The following is a 24691-nucleotide window of genomic DNA, read 5'->3' on the forward strand; positions in this document are numbered from 1 at the left end:
GAGCCAACACAAAATTCAAAAGAATGTCAGTGAACTGAAAAGCTAAGGGAGGCACAGTAATATAAAACAGGAAAGTCAGGGGCGCCTGGGTGGCTCAGTTGTTAAGCGTCTACCTTCGGCTCAGGCCATGATCCCAGGGTCCTGGGATTGAGCCCCAATCAGGCTCCCTGCTCAGCGGGAAGCCTGCTTCTCCCTCTCTCACTCCCCCTGCTTGTGTTCCCTCTCTCACTGTGTCTCTTTCTGTCAAATAAATGAATAAAATCTGTAAATGAATAAATAAATAAATAAATAAATAAAACAGGAAAGTCAGATTCCCAGAACTTATGAGTAATAAGAAGATAAATGCAGAGAAAAATTGCTATTAGAAATGCATCCGATTTTCCAAATAATCTGCAAGACAGATGAATTCAGAATGTCTCTGTTAATGAAGTTTAATTTGACCAAAAGACTAAAGCAATTAATTCAACAAATCTTGACTAGAACCTGTTGTATGCCAGGTACTTGTCCATGTGTCTGGGACACAAAGAGAAATATGACATTGTCCCTGCCTTCAAGACGCTTAGCAGAGTATGGTTCAGTGCTATAGCTTTTATTATATTTGGATTTCATTAATGCAGGTACCTTCCCCAAAACTGCCTAAGGATAAGACATTTTTACATATTTCATTTGGACTAGTGGGAAGGAAGGACGATTAAATTCCAAACAACTGACTGATGAAAGAGATTAAAATTTGGAGTTGGGAAAATCAAGTTAAGAGTTCAATAATTCATGTTGAGATTCTACAGCTGCTAACACTAGAAGAGGCTGGAGGAAGACATCAGCTCACCAGAAGGGAGTCAGCTGGCCGAAACCCTTTGTGGAGTGCCCACAGCAGCCTCAAGCAGTATAGAAATATTGTGAAATGGTGCCCCAGAAAACAGACCACTGACCTCTTCCACAAGAAACTTCCACATTGATTTGGGAAATAAAACACACAAAAGCAAAAGTCAAAGAAAATGTTTACAAATTTTGTTTGTCGATATGTCCAAGTGGAAAAATAGGGCACAGAAGTAAAGAGGGCACCACACAGAACAGGGACCATAATCTAGGGTGTGAATCATAGAACGGTGTATTTGAAGCTGCATTCTGAAGGTCATGCGTGACAGTGACAGAGAAAAGAGAAAGGAATGGTGCACTCGAATGGAAGGAGAACAAAAGAGTGACAAGTGGAATAAGGCCTGGAGGTCAAGTTTGGCTTGGCTCTAGCCCAGTAATTCCCAGCTCTAATTGCACCTGGAAACTTTTTAAACACACCCATACCTGGAGTTCTAACGTCACTGATCCAGGTAGGGCCCAGGCATTAATGTTTTTAAGAAAATGCCCCATGTGGTTCTGGTGTTCAGCCAACGTTGATTATCCCTGAGTAAAGGGACCCTGTAACTCAATAAGGAAAGATGACGTACTTGAAATGGGAAACAGATATTTGCAACTTAGTTAAAAGACAGCTTTAAATTCCATAATCAATTTGGCACATTAGACTATGAACTTCTTGGAAGCAGAGATCATGTCTTTATCCATTTTTGCATAAATATAATATTAAGTTAATATTTTCCAATGAACGTTGAATAAAAGAATGAATCATTACTGTAGGCACTTCAGCTAATAAATAAGGTGATAATAATGTTTAAGGGAGATTGCTTCAATATTATAACAGAAGGAAGGAGAGACAGAGAGCAGCTAACCTCCACTGAGTGCTCCCTAGGCACCAGCAGCTTTATATGCAGTGTGTCATTTCATATGCAGAACCAGTTTATTAAATGGACAGGATTATCCCAAATTAGGGAATGGAGGCCCAAGGTGGCTCAGTGTTGATGAGCAGCAAACCTGGAATCCGGCTTTGCAAAAATGACATAGTAGTTCTTGGTGGATGCCTACATGTATATGAGCAGTATATGAATAGTCTACAGTATACAAGCCAACACACTCACATTTCTGAACAGAATTTCAGCTTTCGACTTATTCTAACAATGCAGGGATGGCATGTGATTTAATTAAGGTATTTACCTAACTACAAGATTAGACCTCTTAACAGTAATCAGACAGGTGGGTCAACATCTGGTGTTTCTGGAAAATAATTTCTATTGCTCTGTCTCTTCCCACATAAGATTTTATTAGAAATGTAGCAGAAAAGAAAACATGCCCCGGTGCACTTTGTTTTGAAACAGGAAATATAATTGCTTTATAATTTAGGGGAAATAGTTCACCATCCATGGCTTCTCTGTTCACATTTAAGGAAAGTTTTTCCTTTCATTCTTTCAGAGCTTGTCTGAAAAGAAATGTCTCCACTCCGCTTGATGCCATGTGTGATCTAGAATAGCAGGACTATATGTCAGTAGAAGTAAGAAATTAATAAACTGAAGAGGGTTTCTCATACTCATGGTTAAACGTTGTGATTGAGGGGTACCTTGGTGGCTCAGTCTAAGCATCTGCCTTCGGCTCAGGTCATGATCTCAGGGTCCTGGGATCAAGCCCTGCAGAGCAGGGAGCCTGCTTCACCCTCTCCCTCTGCCCCTCCTCTGCACTTGTGCGTGCTCTCTCTCTCTCATAAATAAGTAAAATCTTTTTTAAAGAAAGTTGTGATTGACATTAAAAGAATGCTTTGGATGACTTTATACTGGGAACTACAAGAGAACTAGACATTCAAAACAGTAAATTTGTTTAAAAAGTAAAATTGAGGACATTTTAGGTAGCATCTCTCTGCTCAAGGATATGTAGAGGTCCTCAGTTACCAAAAGAAAAAGTAAGCCTTCTTGAGAAGATAAATGGGAAACCATCCTATTGGCATTCAGCAATATCAATATAAACTTAAACACATTAATTGCTTTCTGATTTTTTGGGAAACCAGAAACTAGATCATTTGAGAAGCTCTGTGTTTGGGTATAACCAAAGCTGATCTACCTGAACAACAATTTGCAATATATTGCCAAATGGAAACACAGCTGAATTTTTCTTCTGTCCTTAAAACACTTCAACTTTGTAACCTCAAAAATCATAACCTTTACACATTTCCCATTCGACCTCCTTTTCATATTAATGAACTTATCACTTGAAAACCTTGAATTCCCTGTTAGAATTTTAGGCTCGAGCTCAGCAACTATACTCTCTGAAATACTCATTCATTTATTAATGAAGTTTGCTCATATTTTTAAATATCAAGCTTTTAATGTCCCTCTTTCTGGTCTATTCCTCCTCCCTCAGATCCATGTATGACTCCATCATAAACAGCATCATTTATTTTTAATTGGCATCAAAGCTTCAATGCTCTAATTGGGAGCTTTCATTTGGCTTGGACTGTGCACTGAGGATACTCGACAAAGCTCTTGTGACAGTCTCTGAATTGCTCTGGAAGTAAGAAAATAGCATTATCTAGAAATTACCGTGAGCTATTTTTAGGACTAGCTTACTGCCCGCTTGCAAGGAAGCTACTCTCTGGATCTCCTGAATTACCTGGAAAGATAGTTTGCGAAGGTGGAAGGGTCTTTCTAATTTATCAGATGTAAGACTGGAGCTTCTCCATCGGTCAAGCGGCTCTGAAAAAGCTAGAGGCTTTCCTTGGGCAGGGCTGTCTGGAGGAGACACAGAAATCTTCCTTGTTAGGGACACAGCCTGTCACCTTTTACAGTAGCTACAAATTCCATTTATTCCCATATTCACTCGCTACATTTCTCATCACTGTACATGAGGTATCTTATTCTGCATCTCAAAGTGAAAGAAAAGGGAAGTGAACAATGATAAAACAGTCGAAGATTACATAATCAAAGGCAGAACTCAAACCATAAAACAAGTTGCTGCAGTAAAACCACCAAACCCCAGCTGGATGAAAACACTACCAAGAGAGGTGAACTAAGTTTGGTTCATTGAAAGGAAAGTATTTTTGGAAGGGAGGCCAGGCCAGAAGGCATCTCACGTGAGGGTCCCAGTGGTCACACACCCTTAATCCTCAGAAGAGGCAGAGCAGAGCTCCTGCCACCAGCAGCCCATAATAGGCAAAGCTCTTTGCCTAGCATACGGGCAGATCTTCCTTTCCCAATCAGCTGTGCACACGTGATGTTCTTCCTTCCTTAAATTACTACTTTGCAGAGACTGGGTCTTTAGTCATCTTCCCCTCCCTGCAATACAGTGCTTTGCAGCAAATGCTTGTCGAATTAAAAAATTCTAAATGGAAGCTGTGCTGTTAATACAGGTCTTTTAATTACAAATGCGCCAATGGGAAGATCTATATCTCAAATACACGGCCTTTCCTTCTTATTCTGATACAAAAAAAAAAAAAAAAAAAGAGGGGCAAAGGGGCATTTAGTAATTACACAACACCAAAAAAATTACTTTAATTTAGATACATACAAATATTAACACCTTTCATATTTCAAAGCTCTGGTTATATTTTCTATTCCAGCACTGAATGACAGCAAAAGGCTTTCCTTTCATTGTTTAACCAAACCAGACTGAGAAAAAACTGAACACATTTCCTATAGCATCTTCAATCAATAGTCTTCATGGCTACAGAATTTTCTCTAAATTCATTTCCCTACTCTCAAAACAGAAAGCAAGGGAGTTAGAAGAATTTTTCAGGTAAAAATATCAGCCCTGATGTTCTCTGTTCATCAAGTTTAAGTACAAGAAGTAAGGGGAAAGTATTTCTACATACAAACTTCTGTCCCCACTTCCCTTTGCGTGCGAAACAATTCTCTAAACACAGTAGCGGTAATAACAACAATCTAGAATCCTGACTTTATTCACAGCTCTACACACACTATCTCCACCCAACTTCCACGGCAGCCTATGAGATCAGTATTGTTGTTGTGCCCACTTTACAGATAGACAAACTAAGGCTTAAAGAAGTAAAGTAACTGGCTTAAAGTTTCTTTGGGTAACTTTTTTCTTTCTTATAGGAAAAGGGAAAAGGGGGACTTGTCCAAGCTCTTACACCATAAGAATAGAAGAGAGAGGACTGAATTCTTTAAAATTTTGAGGGAAATGAAGCTGAAAAAATAAATTTACATGGAAGCATGGGTGATGAGATCAGATTCCTTTCTCTTATCCCAGTTGAAAGGTATTGGCTCCTTTTCTCAAAAGGAACAGAAAGAAATTCCCCATGTGATAGTAAAGGAAGTCCAAGTTTTCACTGACTAGCCATGTGGTTTTGGGCAAGATCCTCAACTTTCTTAGGCCTTGGCTTCCTTATCTCTGACATGGAAATGAGAAAGACTTGTCTCTTGTAGTTCTAAGGGTTAAATGAGATGAACTATGAAAGGCCCCGAGTATATAGTAGTCACTCAAGAAAGAAACTTACACTAAGTTCTTACTGGAAGACAGAGAGACCCAGGGTTCAGGAACTAGAGATCAGAAGTCTGTAGCCTTAGAATAAGTGTCTCCATACTGAGAAGCTACTGGCCTCTGTCAGCATCAGAAGGGGATCATATCTGGAACCCACTTTCCTCCACCCCTACTCTGCCCTCAGGAACACTGGCCTCCACCTGGCTCTTAGGACAGGTCACCCGATCCCAAGGAGGCCTCCCTTTCACTCTATTCACAGCTATAAGAATTTATTATACAAAGCAAGGTGCATCAAAAATTCAGTGTCTGAATAGCTCTGTATTCTAAGGGCTGGAGTCTAGACCTTCCCCCTTACCCCAACCCTTCCTCCTCACCCCAACCCTTGCTAAGCCTCAGCTTATGACCACAAAGCAATATGCAAACATGCTGAAGCCATCTCCCCTTATCTAACTTTATAAGGCAGGTATGAACAGGAAGGCACATGGGGAATGATTCGATTTATGTCACTGCAAATCCCTTTATTGCTGAGGAAAGCCTATTATTATCAGTTATGTAAATTTTCTAAGCCAATAAAAAAATTAAACTGAAAGGTTCCACAAAGCCACTCTCAACAGGGTTCACTCCTACCAACCATTATATAGCTCAGTATCTAATGACTCCTATCTTCGGGCCTTGGTTCCAACATTTCCTCTAAGTAATATAGTTTAGTTCTGTACTAGAGTTCTTTCTCAATGATCAAATTTAGCGTCTTTGGGACACATGATTTAAATAATTACTATAAATATTTCCAGGTCTTTGATTCACATTGCACAGAGATGTTACAAGAACCCAGACATGAAGAACTTTTTTGGATATATCAGCATAAATAAGATCAACAACTAGGAACGCCATGAAACCCTCTCATTCAGTTTGTATAGTTTCTAACATCAACTCCACAAGGAAGTGAGTTAGGAATGTCATTTATGATACAACCACACATGGGGAAAAATGTAAAAGACCATTAATAGGGGGAAAAAATCTAACATTTTTAAATGGTTATTTTTGTGTGGTGAAATATAAGTAATTGTTCCCTCTTTCTGCTCTTGTTATTCTCTATATTATAAATACAATTTTAAATATAGTTTTAAAAATAGAGAAAAATCCATATTTCATAAAATCTAAGATACCATCAATTTTCTATTTGCTTTTTTTGGTCAGCTTTAGTAATGTACAATTTACATACAAAAATACCAATATTAAGCATACAATGAGCTTTGCCAAATGGATTTAGTTGTGTGACCACCACCAACATCATGAAAAAGAACATGATGTTAATATTTTCCACATAACATTGACTTCTATGTCAACACTGGTATTATTGAGACAGCCTTTTATTTTGGAAGTATGCACCATCGTTGCTTCTGAGATTCTTCTTCAAGCCACTAACAATGTTCTGTTAATTTTGATGCTGACACTTGATCTTACCAGACTGAATTCCTTATCAGAAAAAAAATCCCTATTCCTTCCTTAAACGGTTTATAGACTGAAATGGTGAAGGGTTTCAGTTGTCCAGTCATGTCACCAGCAATGACAACCACAATTGCATATGGCCAGGCACTGACAACTGAATTAGGGGCCCAAAAAGTAGTTATTGTAAAATATCATCAATTGTAAGATACACCCCCAATTTCAGAGATGTAAGAAGATGTAAATAGGTACATCTAAGAAATATGAAATACAGTATAAAATAAGCATACTTTGTAAAAGTGGTCTTCTTTATCTTAGATCTGTGTATTTCAACACAGAAAATACACAGATAAAAGCTGAACGTCTATCATTCTTAAACTGCATCATGCAATTTAGCAACCAATTAATCATAGTCTTAAAATATGCTCCAAAGGCAGTAATTTCTCTGACATTGGCCATAGCAACATTTTTCTAGGTATGTCTCCTGAGGCAAAGGAAATGAAAGCAAAAATAAACTATTGGGACTACATCAAAATAAAAAGCTTCTGCAACAAAACTAAACGACAGCCTACTGAGTGGGAGAAGGTATTTGCAAATGATATCCAATCAAGGGTTAGTATCCAAAATATATAAAGAATTTATATAACTCAACACCAACCCCCCCCCAAAATAATCCAGTTAAAAATGGGCAGAAGTGGGGCACCTGGGTGGCTCAGTCAGTTAAGCGTCCGACTCTTGATTACAGCTCAGGTCATGATCTCAGGGTTGTGAGATCAAGACCCACGTCGGGCTCTGCACTAGGTGTGGAGCCTCCTTAAGATTCTCTCTCTCCCTCTCCCTCTGCCTCTCTCTCTAAAAAAATAAGAAAAGAAAAAAGGCAGAAGATATGAATAGACATTCTTCAAAGAAGACATCCAGATGGCCAACAGACATGAAAAGATGCTCAACATCACTCATCATCAGGGAAATGCAAATCAAAACTACAATGAAATATCACCTCACACCTACCAGAATAGCTAAAACCAAAAACACAAGAAACAAGTGTTGGCAAGGATGTGGAGAAAAAGGAACCCTCATGCATTATTGGTGGGAATGCAAACTAGCTCAGTCACTGTGGGAAACAGTATAGAGGCTCCTCAAAAAATTAATTTTTTATGATCCAGTAATTACACTATTGGGTATTTACCCAGAGAATACAAAACATTAATTTGAAGGAATATATACACCCCTATGTTTACTGCAGCATTACTTACAAGAGCCAAACTATGGAAACAGCCCAAGTGTCCATTGATAGATGAATGGATAAAGACATGGTGTGTATATATATATATATATATATATATATATGATGGAATACTATTCAGCCATAAAAGAGAATGAAGTCTTGCCATTTCCAACAGCATGAACAGAGCTAGAGAGTATAATGCTAAGCGAAATAGGTCAGTCAGACAAATACCATATGATTTCACACATATGTGGAATTTAAGAAACAAAACAAACAAGCAAAGGAAAAACAAAAAGAGAGAGAGAAACCAAGAAACAGACTCTTATCTACTGAGAACAAACAGAGGGTTACCAGAGGGGAGGCAGGGAGAGGGGATGGGTGAAATAGGTGAAGGGGATTAAGAGTACATTTATCATGGTGAGCACTGAGTAACGTATAGAATTGCTGAATCACTGCACCTGAAATAAAACAACTTAAAAGTGGTGCCTGGGTGGCTCAGTCAGTTAGGCATCTGACTTGACCTCAGGTCATGATCTCAGGGTCCTAGGATTGGGCCCTGCATTGGGCTCTGCACTCAGTGGGGAGTCTGCTTGTCCCTCTGCCCCTCCCTCTGCTTGTGCTCTCTCTCTCTCCCTCTTTCTCAGGTAAATAAATAAAATCTTTAAAAAAATTTTTTAACCAAAATAAATTAAAAACTTAATAAAGAAAAAATATGCTCCAATGGTTTGTAAGTTAGTATTCTCTCCCCAAGTAGACTACAAGTCTCTCTCTCTTAGGAACTTTACCTTCAATTCCTCTCATATTGTTTATAGCATTGCTTTTTACACTTTGTGTAATGACTCATTAGACAGTCATGATATCATTTTAAAGGGTCATGACCAGCACTTTTTAAACAAAACAGAATAAAATAAAAAAACATAAAAGTGCAATACATAGTAAAAGTAAATAATACTTTGGGGTTTTTTCAATTATATTTACATATATGTATACTGTGATATCAAATATATTTCTTATAGTATGCTATAATCAAAAATGTTTGAAAATATTACTATAATAGCATAAGAAACATTCAGTAATATTGATTAATTGATTTTTGCAGACTGAAGCCAATTTTAAACTTTTTTAAGTGGTCCAAAATTACGGTTTAATTCTTTAAAAGCTATTATCAGGTTGGTATACTCTTACCTTCTTTCAGTGAGGACAATATTAGAAAAAAAAAAACCTTGCAATCTCTGTTTATCTGGATGATTACAATATCACAACATATTTCTGTTGTGATAAATCTAACATACTTTTTTTTCTAAAGAGGAAGGGTCTCAATTCCCGACTTCCAAATGAGAAAGTCAGAGTTTGACCATCTGGACTGGACCCAGACTTCTGAATCCTGAAGAGGCAATTATTTAGCACTCTTTCACACTGAGATTCTTTAAAGAAATATTCAACGTTTATTGGAAGGAAAGCACTCTCCTCAGCTCTACAATCAGCAAGTCTGGCCCCAAATCTACAAACTCAAACCAATGACACAAACCCTGATTCATCCTCCCTTGAAAGCAGTTTCAGTCAGAACTATTTATTTGAGTTTCCCAAACACACCACTTGAGGGGACCTCAACCTCTCATGCCCATGACTTAGTACAATATTTCTTCCAACAAAGTCAGTAGTCTTTCAGGGAAGAGTTCTGGTACTTATCTTTTCTTGCCTGTTACCTTCTGTTATGTTCTCAGTAATGTACAGCTCCCAGGTAAACTGACTTTCTCCAGAGCTGCCAGGCTAACCTACCTCTCACTCCTCTTAATCTAGCTCTGGCTATAACAGGAAAATCTCTGCCTGGTCGTGTCACAACAACAAACAGCCTTCGGCATTTTTTTAAACCCACTGAGCTTCATTTTCTTCATCTGTGGACAAAATGAGCTCTCTGCCTTTATGTGATCTAATGCTCTATTCTCCATGGTTTCCTATCTTTGATGAGTTTTCATATCTGCTCCAGAGAATGGGGGTTATAAAAGATGGGAGTATGGACCTCACAGCCATGCCCCCTTTTTAGCTGCAAAAAGTCTACTATAATCAGTTTTCTTTGCTAAATCTAAGGAAGGTTTTATTTGAACAAATGACCCCCTGGACAAAATAAATACAAATATTATAGGAAATTTACTCATTTCAAGTATTTGCTAAGTAGCCCCAATGTACCAGACATTGTTCTAGGTGCTAGAGTTTTCCTTGTGAACAAGACAGAGAAGGCCCCTGCCCTGGTGAATATTTGAATGACTATTTATGTTAATTTGTAAACTGGAAAGTGCTACATAAGATAATATGTTTGCTTACATAAGTGAATACAATTTTGTGGGAAAAAAATTCCTTATTTAATTGTTCAAATATTTCTGTCAGACCTCATATTGTTCTGGCCCATAAGAATATAGTTGAAAAAAAAAATCCCTAAAGTCAACTAGAAAAGAAAAACATTTCATAAAGAGAACGAATTTCTGTAAAATATATCTCACTAAATGATGTTAACAAAGATACTACAGCATTTCCTTTCAAATAAGGAAGTACAGATAATCTATAAGATTAACATCATGAGAACAGAGACTAAAATAAGAACACAACCAGTATTGTTTCAGTATTGTTTTGACTCAGTAATAGCCATCTCTTTCTCAACACTGTAAACTCCTTGAGGGTAGAAGATGTGTATCTATTTCTCTCACAGCACCTACAATGGGGCTTTATTACACATTAGCTTGAGGAATGAAATGTGCCAAGCACTCAACTCTGGGAAATTACACTCCACTGCCACCACCATTGTTAGTAGAGTGAATACACGACCTGGTTTACCCAGGACAGTTAAGCCTGTTGCAGGCTAAGAGTGCCATGTCTGGCAAGATAAATCATATGCCAGCCCAAATAATAAGCCTCAAACACATGCATCCTGTTTTTCAGTGGCTTTTAAGGTAAGGAACTCTAGAACATTCTGGCTCAGATTCTGATTTTATTTTATTTTATCCTATAAGCAAGTAGAATAAGTGTAGGGGCGCCTGGGCAGCTCAGTTGGTTGAGCATCCAACTCTTGATTTCAGCTCAGGTCATGATCTCAGGGTTGTGAGATCGAGCCCTGTACTGGGCTCCATGCTGAGCATGGAGCCTGCTTAAGAGTCTCTCCCTCTCCCTCTCCCTCTCCCTCTCCCTCTGTCCCTCTCCACTTGCATGCTCTCTCTCTAAAAAAAAAAAAAAAAAAAAAAGAGTAAGAAGTGTAGACCTTGAGAACTGCATTCCTATTCCACTTTCATTATAGTATGGAGAAGTACAGTCCCTTAGGGGGAGAGTTTGTCTTTGGGAGACTGAGCTAAACCACAAGCACACCTTGCTCTACGAAGACAAGGCCTGGCTGAAAGGCAAAAAAGTCTCATGTTTCCAGCACAAATAAAGATATGACTCGAAAAGAACCTTTCACCTCCATCCTGGTGATCCAACATTTCTATTGGGCGGATAGGCCTTGCTGCCTGCTACATCAAGGGATTTAGGAGGATAATTGGATCACATCTGTTAATCTCTTTGAGTTCCATAAAAACGGATGCCAGATACATTCCTGGCATTGTTAGAACGACATTACAAAGGCCAGACTGTAGGAGAATTTTTCACTAGTCATAACTTCAGGGAAATTATCCCAACCTAGACTTCAGCTTTCATCAAACACACATAATAATGATAATAGTAATCACAACATGGTCGCATCTATTTGCCTCTTGCCCACCAGCTCTCACACAACAACCTTGCAAGAGTGGACGGGGAGGCAACAACTTGGAGAAGACAGCAGCCCACCTTTATGTCAGGGAAATGCCTACGTGAATGGCCAAGCTTTGAACATAGAGAAGAGCCTGGAAGAGAAATAAAGTAAAAGCAGTCTGCATCATTGGTATTGATATAAATAAATTTCAGACCAGGGCACCAAGCCACGGCCTCCTGATCTCTAATGGCCCTCTGCTGGGCCTGGCAGTGATGTGGGCAGCTCGGTGGTAGCCCCAACAACACACCAGACACCCTACGGAGAAGGTCCTAGAAAAGGAAGCAGCATCTCCCTTCTTCCTGAGGTGAAGCTAACTCCTGCCCAGTCCTAGAGGTTCAAATTAGATAAAAGAGTTCTGGAGGCATTGGTCTGACCTGAGGGGAAGTGTGAAGCTAGGTGCCCACCCAGGTATTCTTGAGGACAAGAAATGTATAAATCTATGTCAAAGTGACAGGCTTATGTCACCCTGGACATGTATAAGACAGGACATATAACCCAAATTTAATTCTGGTAACAGATTAACTTACCTCCCCTTTTTCCTCTTTCCTTATTACTTCTTGGCTACCCCACTTTCTTACCCAAAAGTGAAAAATCGTTTAACCTCTCTGGATTTTAGTTTCCTCATTGGCAAGATTGCTGGGGCAGTGGGGAGGGGGGAAGGAACAACCCCAGAGTGTTGGAGAAACCCCATATTCTTTCATGAGGCAAAGGTATGGCTATCATCTCCCTTCCCCAATCATGCTGGCAAAGTCAGGGGACCGAAGGGAAAGGAACCTGAGGCACAGACATCAAAGGCAAGCCAATTCTGTTGCTACAACAAAGGATGGTTATAGTGTAATCAGAGCCATACAAGGTCCCATAAAGCACTTTATTCACGACAATACTCACTTCAGTGCCTTCCTACTTTCTTTCTCTCTGTCTTCAGCTTGGGGCTTGGAGTCAAAGTGACTGGCACACTCATTGCCCCCATCTGCCCTGCCTATAGAAAGGGGCACAGAACTGGAGGTTGGGAGCCCGGGATCCAGCACATTCCAAAGAAATACCAGTGGTGTGGCCCTGGCATAGGAATTTAACCTCCTAGACTGATTCTCTTCACCCGTGCAATCAAGCTTTAGGCTCCAGGAAACTGAAGATCCCTTCCTACTCAAAAACCTGCAGTTTCCTAACACTCCTTACTCTTTCCTTTGTGTCCCTTCTGACTTCTTACAGTTGTGCTTGTACTCCCAAGTGCCTATGTATTTAACCATCTGGTGGAGGCAGAATAACCCAGAGATTAAAAAGTATAGCTTTGGTACCAGAGTAACCAGAATTCAAGGTCCAATCCTACCACACACCAGCTCTGTAACTTTGGGTAAGTTATCGTGCCTTCTCTGTAAAATGTTATTAATAATAGTATCTACCTCATATGGCTATTGTGAGGATTAAATGAGATACTTCAAAGCAAAATGCTTGACACTTAGACTTAGGTGATCATTTCACAGTCTGTATAAATATCAAATCATTATGTTGTGTACCTGAAACTAACATATGTTATAATGTCAATTACATATATATGTAATTATATATGCTTGACACATATTCATTCAATTATTCAAGCACCCACTATGTGACAGTCACAGTGCTAGACCCTGGGAGAATAACAGTAAGCAAAACAGATAAGGTCCCTGCCTATATGGAGGTTATCATCTAGTGGGGAAGCGAGCTCTTGAACAAATCATTGCAAAAGTACAAGAGTGGTATGTGTTATGAAAGAGCCATCTAGAGATAGGACACTGAGGATTGTAACAGGGAAGTTAATTTTGGTGGTAGCATGGCAAAAAAGTCTTCCTTAAGGAAACTCTGAGTCTGAGTAAAATGGGGTCAAGGAAAGAGTAGGAACAAGATCCCAAGTAAGGCTGAGGAAGGGCTTGTGAAAACCCGAGAGCTAGAAGGAGTGGCCATGACTGAGACCCTGAGTGTAGGAGGGGCTCAAGAAGTAAACAGAGGTTCCATCAGGCAGGTAGAGGAGGCACAACATGGTAGCTGTTGGCATGATTAGTCTCCCCACAGATGTAATGTATCCAAAATGGAAACGGTCTTTCTGCCAAAAGCAGCTCTTCCCCATTTCTTGTCATGGCGTTATTTTGCTGACCCTCATAGTTTGAAGTCCTCCTTGGCACTTTTCTCCCTTTCCATTCATTTATTCCACAAATTTTAAGTACCTACTGTGCTCGAGATACATAATCTAGCACTTCAACTTTTGAGATCTTCCACCCTGGGCCCCTGCTCTATGTATTCCATATATTCTGGATGAAAGCCTGAGGGTCACTCCTCTTTTGACCTCTAACAGCATACTCAAATTCAGTGACAGATATTTTTCTCACTACTTAGAAGCCTCTTCATTTCATAGATCATTAACCCCCACGTAGCCAGAAGCCTGAAATAAAGTGAATGTGTAGGAGAGATGCTCTTGTTTAGTAACTCTGTATTACTTATGCAAGTGATTCTGCTCTTTTGGTGGGAAAATTGCAACAGGCAATGAATGACCTACAAGTGAGTGTTAGACCTAATATCCCCATCCTCATCCCAATCATAAGGCAAAAAAACCCAAGTAGCTTTTGTATTGCATTAAATATATGTTTGAAATGGGAGAGTCATGGACTTAGACCATTTCCTAAAAATTTACCTGGGCCTCAAAATGCACGGCTAGGTCCTTGAATGTATTCCATGACCCCCACATAATAAAGGTTCACAACTCCCCAGTTATAATCTTATACACAAGCATCTGAGGCCTTTCCAAAATACCCCTCTTGTCCAAAACAAGACATACTTTAGATTTGGGCCAAAGTCAGCCCTAACCTAACATGTTATCAGCAGCTACAACAATAAGATTTGCCCTATTGATAATTCTCTGGTTACTGAATTTAATGTATAATGTATTGAAGCTCCTGTTCTTTCTCAAAGAAAAGTAAAAATTAAAGCTATTTCTGCACCTACTTTGTTGTTATGGCATCTTTATACCTGCAGATAAATTCTCGTTTGTGCATTTTGTTGGTGGTTTCTCGCTCTTTCTCTCTCTCTTTCTGCCCCTCCCTCCCTCTTAATTGTTGGAAACTTAAAATGAAAATGAATCAGCAATAGTGAATGCTGCACTTAAGGAAATGTATGATCTGGTTTATAATTTATGCACTGACTCCCGAAGGAACTTAAGTATTTAATTCCTAATTTATGAAGAAAGTATGAGTAACAGCATCTCTCAATTTGATTCAACTTGTTCATTTTACCCAATTTCACATCTAGATTTAGTTCTCACTCAACATTCATATCACCAGCAGTTGAATCCCTAGATGTGGAGCTGAAGTAAAATATTTGTGTTTACCCAAAATGCCTTATTTCTGGTTTCAAGACAAACCAGAGCAGAGTGTCTTTGATATTCTCAGAACACAGTAGTGTTCTACCTGATGGTAAACAGTATTAGACAAAGGACTGATTTCTCAGGGAGCTACAGGAGAAAGAAGAAAAGGGAGAGGAAGGTAATCACATAAGAGAAGCATTTTTTAATCTGATGAATTAGTAATCAACTAAATATTTCCAAAATGTTTTAGGGATCATTTTATTCATGTCTTTCCCAGGAGCACACCTAATCTAAACTTCTCTCTCTGGCTTTGCAGAGTTGGCACTATCCATCCTTTCTAATCATACCTTTCACTTCCCCCTACCCAATGCAAAGTGCCTGCCCCTCACACCTTTGTAGCTGTGTGACTTGACCATCTAGGAGGTGTGCACATATGGGGAAGAACACTAGACTAGGAGGTGGTAAGCCTGGATTTTATTCCTCTCTCACTAATAACCTGGGTGACCTTAGCTATGTCACTTAACCTCCCTGAGCCTCAATTTCTTCATTTATAAGATGAGAGGGTTAGCTGGATACCATCTGATTATATCACTTCTTAGAGCTTTCTCTAAGCCTACCTTACTAACCTAAATATTCTTTTAATTCCACAGTACTTATCATTTGATATAATATATATTTTACCCAATTTTTCTAAAATCCCTCCATTAGAATGCAAGCTCTGTGTGTGCAAGGATTTCTTCCCATTTTGTTCACTGCTGTATTTCCAGCATTTAAAGAAGTTCAAAGCATCATAGCCACTAAATAAGTATTTGTTGAATGAATTAATGTATTAAGGAATCATACATATTATTCTTCCTTAAAGATGCTCTGCAGGTTAAATTTCCCCCATCAGACTGCTGACAACTCCAAACCTAAATCTCTCCTTTCCATGAACTTCTAATGCAATTACAGTTAGTTTTCATACAGTTTAGCATTTAAGAATTATCTGAATATTTCAGATATATCAGCACCAACTTGTTTTGTTAAGAGTATACATTTCTCGGGGCACCTGGGTGGCTCAGTCGGTTAAGCGTCTACTTTTGGCTCAGGTCATGATCCCAGGGTCCTGGGATGGAGCCCCTCTTTGGGCTCCTTGCTGAGGGAGCCTGCTTCTCCCTCTGCCCCTCCCCCCCACTGCTCATGCTCTCTCTTGCTCACTCTGCTCTCTAATAAATAAATAAATCTTAAAAAAATAAAAAGAGTATACATTTCTCAAGGCCAAGGGTTATCACTTAGACCTAGTCTGCCACATATTTCCTAGGTATTTGATTAATTGGATTTAGGAAACATTTTTGCTTTGTGTTCAGCAACTAATTCAGGTTTCAGTCATCTGCACCTCTTATCTGCTAATCTCTGCATCTGTTCTCTGGCAAGGACTTATAAGGGTGATGAAACCACCCAAGAAACCACCCACACCTTGCCAAGTCTATGCAAGCAGCAAAGGAAAAAATCAGTCAAATATTTCCTTTGCCAGTTACTGTCAGTGAAAGCATATAGTATCTACTGGTAACACAGAGAGTATTGGGGGGAGTGTAAAGGGAGTTTTTTGGGAGAATCAGAATAAAAATGACTGTAAGGATCTTTTAAATAGGAGAAAGAAGTAGAGAACTTGACTCCACACAGAATTTTAAAAATAAAAAAGCATCCTAGACATTGTCTCTTCTCTTACCCTGTGTTTGTCTGAGAAAACTGAGGATCACAAAGTGAAGTAACTTGTCTAAATGCACACAGATTATTAGTGAAAGTGCAATGAAATACTGCTCCTCAAATTCTTGTCTGGTAAACTGAATTTTCTCATTAAAGTTGTACAAGACACCCATTTGATTTGTAGCGGTGATCAAAAAGCTTTCTAAAATATAGCTGCAAGGATATAAAATATAATGAGACATATTACTTCTAAGTATAGCCGAGTTGAAGTAATTAATCTGCCTTTGATATTTTAGGGACATATTACTGAGCATCAATTATAACAGTAGCATACTGTAGATGTGAAAATTATAGGAGATAAAACTGAATTGTGCTAGGCCCTGACAATTGATTTGGGGGTATTTGGTTTGTGGGTTTGTTTTTTTTAAGTTCTTGTTTATTGGGGCACCTAGGTGGCTCAGTTGGTTAAGCGTCTGCCTTCGGCTCAGGTCATGATCCCAGGATCCTGGGATCAAGACCCAGGTCGGGTTCCCTGATCTGTAGGGAGTCTGCTTCTCCCTCTGCCCCTCCTCCCACTCATTATCTCAATTTCTCTCCCTCGCTCTCTAACAAATAAAATCTTTTTAAAAAATAAAAAATAAAAATAAAGGATCTTATTTATTTGAGAGAGAAAGAGAGCACACAAATGGGGGGAGGGGCGGAGGGAGAGGGAGAGGCAGACTTCCCGCTGAGCAGGGAGCCCAAAGAGGGGCTTGATCCCAGGACCCTGGGATCATGACCTGAGCCCAAGGCACACGCTTAACCAACTGAGCCATCCAGGTACCCTTGGGGACATTTGATTTTTATAATAAACTGTTTTTTTTAGATTTGCTTCTTTCTCCTACAAGTCAAATGCTTAAAAAATAATAATAATTAATTAATTAATTTAATTTGAAGTCCGAATCAGTTCATTTCCAGTCCTCATTTTATAATCGCAAGAGTTGTTGTGTTTTTTTTTCAAATACAGGAAGTAACTATATTATGGCAGAAACTCTGACTTTGCTTTTATGAAAAGGTATAGTGAGCTAGTGAAATAGATCTTTATTGACTGTACTTCTACTTGAATCATCATAGACCACTGAATTTGGATGGGAATTTAAAGAACACCTTGTCCTATCCCCTCACGCACGAGGGAACTGAGGTCCAAAGAAGTTTCAGGACAAGCCCGAAGCCACTCAGCCAGGTAGTGACAGGACCTCTAATAACATCTGGATGGTCAACTTCAGGACTGTAACCAAAGGCATCCTAGTTGCCAGGGAAGGCAACCTCCTGTAGGCAACCCGTATCTCTCAGTTCCTATGAACCAAGACCCACACCCACAGCTTCCCTGGGATTCCACTGGGATTCTACTTGCAAGCACTCAATTTCCAATTACTGGGCATTGACCTGTGGGCCTTACAGAGGCTGCTAAGTGAGTGCTCTTGGTGTCCTGTGTCCTGTGTCCTTAACCCTTCCTGCTAAGTACCTCACCACACTGAAGCCACACCTGTGGAGTTCTGAAAAAAGCTCATTCTGTGCTCTAAACAATTTCTGAAGTGATTCCTTTGTAGGGGACGATGATCAATCCTGTCTGGACTTCACTTCAATCAGCTCGTTTCTTGAGCATTCCCTCACTGCACAGCACTCACTGGAGAAGATCCAAGGGAGCCCCTGCTTCTGAAGGCTTGTGCTGCTGTTGCTCAGCCAGTAAATGGTCTCAAATTTGGCCTGAGAAGCAGGTCTTAATTTCACAGGTTAAAACTTACTTTGCCAGTGAAATGGTTTTGCTTTGTTTAACTGAGTAACATCACAAGTGTAGGAGACCCATAAAAGCAGCTGGGTTGGGAGTCAGGGGTCTACACCTATCTTGATGAACTGATACAGACATCTTAAAAAGCAAACACTTGGAGCACTTACAGTGCACCAAACCCTTCTAAGAGCTTTTCACTGACCAACTCATTAAATCTTGAGGAAAAACCCTTAGAGGAAGTTATTAATGTCATCCCATTTTATAAGGGAAATTCAGGCACAGATACAGTAACTGGCCCGTTGTCACACAGCTAGGAAATGGAAGGCCAGGATTATGAACTCAGCAATTCACATTTTTACCACTCATGTGGTAGGCATACCTACCACAGATAATTTGAAAAAAGAAATTGAAACAACCTTTTAGGGACACCTGGGTGGCTCAGTCGGTTAAGCATCTGCCTTCGGCTCAGGTCATGATCTCAGGGCCCTGGAATTGAGTCCTACATTGGGCTCCCTGCTCAGCGGGGAGCCTGCTTCTCCCTCTGCCCGTGCTCTCTCTTGTACCCTCTCTCTCTCTCTCTGACAAATAAATAATCTTTAAAACCTTTTAACCTCCATTTTCTAGGCATTTCAGATTAAAGTATTTAGGGTCTGAGATAATTATTTGAGCAACTGACCCAATAGCTAAAGACTCAGTCGTGCAGGGGCGCCTGGGTGGCTCAGTCGTTAAGCATCTGCCTTCAGCTCAGGTCATGGTCCCAGAGTCCTGGGATGGAGCCCGGCATCGGGCTCCCTGCTTGGCGGGAAGCCTGCTTCTCCCTCTTCCACTCCGCCTGCTTGTGTTCCCTCTCTCGCTGTGTCTCTCTCTGACAAATAAATAAAATCTTTAAAAAAAAAAAAAAAAAGACTCAGTCATGCAATCATCTGACATTTGTTCTCATAGTTTACATTTTCACAGTTTTACAAAATAATCAAATGTATGAGAAATTTTCTATACTACTTGACCTTGATAAATTAAATATTTCACTAGCTACCTGCTATGTGCCAGGCTCTGGAGCAATAACCCTTCCCAAGATGCTCACTCTCTTATTGGTGGGGACAGTATTTGAACATAGCAAAAAAAAATGCAACATAAGCAACCCGTGGTATATGCTGAATAGAGAGGCTGGCAGTAAGTGTAAAAAAAATTATTCCAGAAATAATTTGAGACTTGACCATTCTAAACACTAAGAAGTATAAAAACCTCTTGGAATAACTCAAAATTAGAAAATTGTGAAAAGTGTTATATTTTCTATTATAATTGTGGTGCTATTACTTTTCAAATCTTGGTATAATCAAACATTTTACTAAATATATACTCTGATTAAAATACTTTGATTATGCTTTTAAAAGGATTTTAAATTGGATACCCGGTAGATATTTCCTTTGTTACTGAATAACATTCTATAAAAGCTTCAGGGCGTTTAATGTTTATACTATCTTGTCATGTCTGCTTTTCTTTAAAATATAATAAAGTAACATAAATCCCTTGACTCTAATAGTAGCACGATTTTGAAATAAACCACACAAACACCAGAAATGCCCATATTCTTAACAAGTTAATTTCCTTCCTCTGTAAATGTACAATTTCTTGATTATTCTTCATGCATTAAATATGTAGCATAACTTTGCTTAAGTCTGTTTGATATTCTGTTTTAATTTTATTTTGCACAATGGGTTAGTGATTATCTCTTATTCTTCAGTAAACTATGGTTACTTTGAGTCTGCATATTTATAGTCATTTTCATTCCCAACTCATTCTCACTGAAATCTGTAAGAATAAAAAACTCTAAAAAAATGTATCCATTGTTACAGACTGAATTGTGTCGTCCCCCCCTCCATTCACATGTTAAAGCCTAAACCTCAGAGTGTGACTGTATTTGGAAGTTAAACCTGCAAAGAGATTATTAAGCTAAAACGAGGCCGTTGAGGTATGCCCTAATCCAGTCTGATTGGTGTCTTTATAAGAGGAAATTATGACACACCAGGATGTGTGCACACAGAGGAAAGACCGTGTGTGGACAGTGAGAAGGAGGCCATCTGCAAGCCAGGAAGAGGGCCCTCAACAAGGAACTGAATCTGCCAGCACCCTTTTCTTAGACTTCCAGCCTCCAGAACTGGGAGAAAATCATTTCTGCTGTTTAAGCCCCCAAGACTGTGGTCTTCTGTATTGCAGCCTAGCAAACTAACACACCCACGGAAGGGCTTACTTTCCTCTCCCATCAGATCAGTTCCTTAGAGTCAGTGCTTTAAGAATTCTGGTTTGTCCATATTACCTTGTGTTCTGCCTTCCCCTCCATGTCAAATTCCCTCTCCTGTTCTTTATTCAGTCATGCCTAATTTTAAAATATAAGCTATAGCTCTGGTGAGAGGATCATTTCTGAAGCACATGCAGAAATGCTGACAACTTTTTTTTTTTTAGCAAGGACAGCATACTAGTCAGAGTGTCTCTCCAAAATTAAAAGCATTTGAGAGCTACTAGTTTTTGTCCTGATCGTTTTTATTACAAATGAAATTTACATCAATTATGTTTTTGTTTTTTAAAGATTTTATTTATTTATTTGCCAGAGAGAGAGAGAGAAAAAGAATACACAAGCGGCGGGGGGGGGGGGGGGGTCGGCCGGCAGAGGGAGAAGCAGACTCCCCACTGAGCAGGGAGCTCAACATGGGACTCGATCTCAGCACCCTGGGATCACGACCTGAGCTGAAGGCAGATGCTTCACCGACTGAGCCTCAAGTGTCCCAACACCAATTACATTTTTAAAAATCAAACAATATGTGTATAAAAAGTTAAAAATGGAGGCTACCCCTATTTGCTTACTATCCACCAAATCTTTCTCCAAAGAAATATTGGCTGTTGACAGTTTGGTGTGTAAAACTCCCTGCTTTAAGTGAAGCAACCTATTTTTTTTTTTTTAAGATTTATTTATGTATTTGAGAGAGCAGGGGAGGGGGTGCACGAGGGGCAGAGGGAGGGAGAGAGAATCCCAAGCAGCACCCACACTGAGCAGGGAGCCTGACTCAGGGCTCAATCCCACAACCCTGAGATCAGGACCTGAGCTGAAACCAAGAGTCGGATACCTAACTCACTGCACCACCCAGGTGCCCCAAGGGAGCAACCTTTTTAAAAACGTATTTGCAATACTCTACAGTGCTCTGTAGACTGCTCTGCGAAAGGCCTCACTCCCTGCCAGAAAAGATACCTCCTTCATTTCTTTTTTTTTTAAGATTTTTTTTTTAAGGGCGCCTGGGTGGCTCAGTTGGTTAAGCGACTGCCTTCGGCTCAGGTCATGATCCTGGAGTCCCTGGATCGAGTCCCGCATCGGGCTCCCTGCTCGGCGGGGAGTCTGCTTCTCCCTCTGACCCTCCCCCCTCTCATGTGCTCTCTCTCATTCTCTCTCTCTCAGATAAATAAATAAAATCTTTAAAAAAAATAAAAAATAAAAAAATAAAAATAAATTAAAAAAGATTTTTTTTTTTAAGATTTTTTTTTTTTATTTATTGATTTGACAGAGAGAGACAGCGAGAGAGGGAACACAAGCAGGGGGAGTGGGAGAGGGAGAAGCAGGCCTCCCGCAGAGCAGGGAGCCCGATGCAGGGCTTGATCCCAGGACGCTGGGATCATGACCTGAGCCGAAGGCAGACGCTAAACGACTGAGCCACCCAGGTGCCCCACCTCCTTCATTTCTAGAGACACAGACCCAGTCATGGCTTCATAACATGGGTATGTGCCACCCAGGGAAGAATATCAACCTTTACAGAAAGCCTTCCACAAAGTCCTAAGAAAAGAATCCTAGGATTGCTTAAACATGAGACTAGTAACTGTTACGACTTATTTTTTCCTAACACAATCTATCAACCCTTGTCGTTGAAAATTAAACAATAATATACGTCTCCCTCTGCTCCACAAAGCAATAACCTGTTTCCCTGGTGGATGATCAGAGGCCAAAGGGTGGGTAATTTATCACAGAAGAGAAATTGGGGGATTGCCAAGAGTAACAAAGGGGCAGTGATATCCTTGCTCCTCCTGCACAGCACCAGCTTAATTAAGGAAAAGCTATAAACTTTACCCCTGATTCGCAACCACACAAGACCAAGTTCAGTCCTAAAGCCAAGATGGCCAGCCAGATCCCACAACATATGTAGGATATAACAGATATACCATGTCAATCACCCTTTTTCATGTTCAAGAGCTATATAATCTGGGAATCAAAAGACTGCTATGTTATAATCTAGTTGGTTTCTTCAACAACCTCGGACAATATTTTATATAGCTATGTAAATTAACATAGTACCAGGAACTAAAAGAAACCAAGACAGGTCTCAGGAAAAAGAAAAGTTCTGTATCTTTTTAAAAAGAAATATATTTTTAAAAAGATTTATTTACTTGAGAGAGAGAGGGAGGGAGAGTTCAGGCACATGCATGCGAGCGGGGGAGGGGCAGAGGGATAGGGAGAAGGAGGAAGCGGACTCCCCACTGAGCGTGGAGCCCAACGTGGGGCTTGATCCCACAACCCTGAGATCAGGACCTGAGCTGAAATCGAGAGTTGGAGATTTAACCGACTGAGCCACCCAGGTGCCCCTAAAAAGAAATAATTTATAGATTATTTTTCATGAGAATTATGTGTGTGTGCATGTGTCTGTTTGAAGCCTCTGTGTTCATTCTCATAATCAAGTGATAACTCAGCCTATTTAACACTTGCTGGAAATGACACTGAGGAAATAGAAAGTAATATTAATAAACAGATGAGGAGTTAATGCAAATTTCATAGCTGCTAAACTGTTTGCAGGTTCAAGCTTATATATATGGAGAGGGTGACGGTGGCTTTACATATAAAGTGAAACATGAGAATTCAAAGTCAGTGCTTAGATGATATAAACGTATGTGTATTGGTATAAATAGAGAAGAGATTAATCTCATGGCTCATGTGGGGCACACATGCACATGTCTGTTAATTCAGATGGAAATAATCACTTTGGGTCGTGGAATCCTCAAATTGAAAACATCTTAAAGGTATTCTATTTCAGTCCCCCACCAAAAACTTGAACAGAATTCCCCCAGCTCCCTCTAGCTATCTCTTCAGAGAGAAGAAGTTCACCGAGGAAACCTCTATATGAGCAGTTCTGACGACCAGAAATTTCTTTCTAGTTGAGCAGCACTCCTTTCCCCTATAACTTTCACTTATGCATTCAGTGTTTGGTCTACAAGCTAGCCCTAGAAAAACTCATTCCCCCATTCATTAGACAGCTACTGAACGTTTGTAGAAGACCCTCACGTTACCCCAAGGCTTCTCGTTACTATATGTTGAAAGTGATTTTCCCCTAAAAACAAACCAGATCACATCACTCCCTATTGGAAACGACTCTTCACCTATGAGATAATTTCCAAACTCCTTTGCATGGCAAGCATATGCCATGGCTCAAACCCAAGGAGTCTGTTTCTTACTTTTCTTACTAATACTAAACCCAAAATGAGGGTTCGTTATCTGCAGGCACTTATGCTCCAAAAGGTGAATCAAGAACCCAGGTGTTGTCCATCTTGTGGCTGTGTTATCTCCTACAAGGGGCTTCTAAGGTTGCCAGGAATATCTACAGTGAGATGGAGACGAGCTTGTAGGAGACTTTGAAGGGCCAGACCTAGAATGGTGCAAATCACTTCCACACACATTGTAACCGTGAGAGAACTCTATCACATGGCCTCACCTAACAGCAAGAAGGAAATTTGTGTACTCAGGAAAAAGAGGAAACAGCCTGGTGAGCAGCTAGCTACTCTCTGGTGAGTCCTTAACTTCTCCTTTCTGCCTCATATCCTACACTCTCTCTTAAGCAACTATATTCAAATCCAACCCAACCTCTTATCCTTCCAAATCATATCAGATCCTCACTTAGCTTTATGCATGCTCTTTGCTACATGTAAGTTCCCTTACTTGTTTTGTAACCTCCTATTCATACTTGAAGTCCCAGTTCAAACATCACTCTGTTTCCCTGTTCTCCATCTCATTGCTCGGACTACTAGTGTTATCTTCTGCCTCCTGTGTTCCCACAAAACTTGACACATATAATGCACTATAAATTTTATATATTTATACATTAATACATAAAA

The 24691-nt window shown here is 39.8% G+C and overlaps 1 long non-coding RNA gene across 6 annotated transcripts in view; it reads right to left on the reverse strand.

The window, feature by feature from the left end:
- The window catches only part of LOC115940950 (uncharacterized), a 104980-nt gene that overhangs the window by 63386 nt on the left and 16903 nt on the right, over positions 1–24691 (reverse strand). Inside the window, exon 1 of one of the 6 annotated variants that reach the window (XR_014146898.1) lies at positions 7463–8277. The exons of 4 other annotated variants lie outside the window; for them this stretch is intronic. This is a non-coding gene — a long non-coding RNA (uncharacterized LOC115940950). Of the gene's footprint in view, positions 1–3486; positions 4294–7462; positions 8278–24691 lie in introns of those variants that run through there. One more of the 6 variants, XR_014146897.1, reaches the window with a different exon arrangement.

This window comes from Leptonychotes weddellii, chromosome 7, assembly GCF_054177405.1.
Source record: "Leptonychotes weddellii isolate Sample4059 chromosome 7, ASM5417740v2, whole genome shotgun sequence".
In the NCBI taxonomy this organism is placed as follows: domain Eukaryota; kingdom Metazoa; phylum Chordata; class Mammalia; order Carnivora; family Phocidae; genus Leptonychotes; species Leptonychotes weddellii.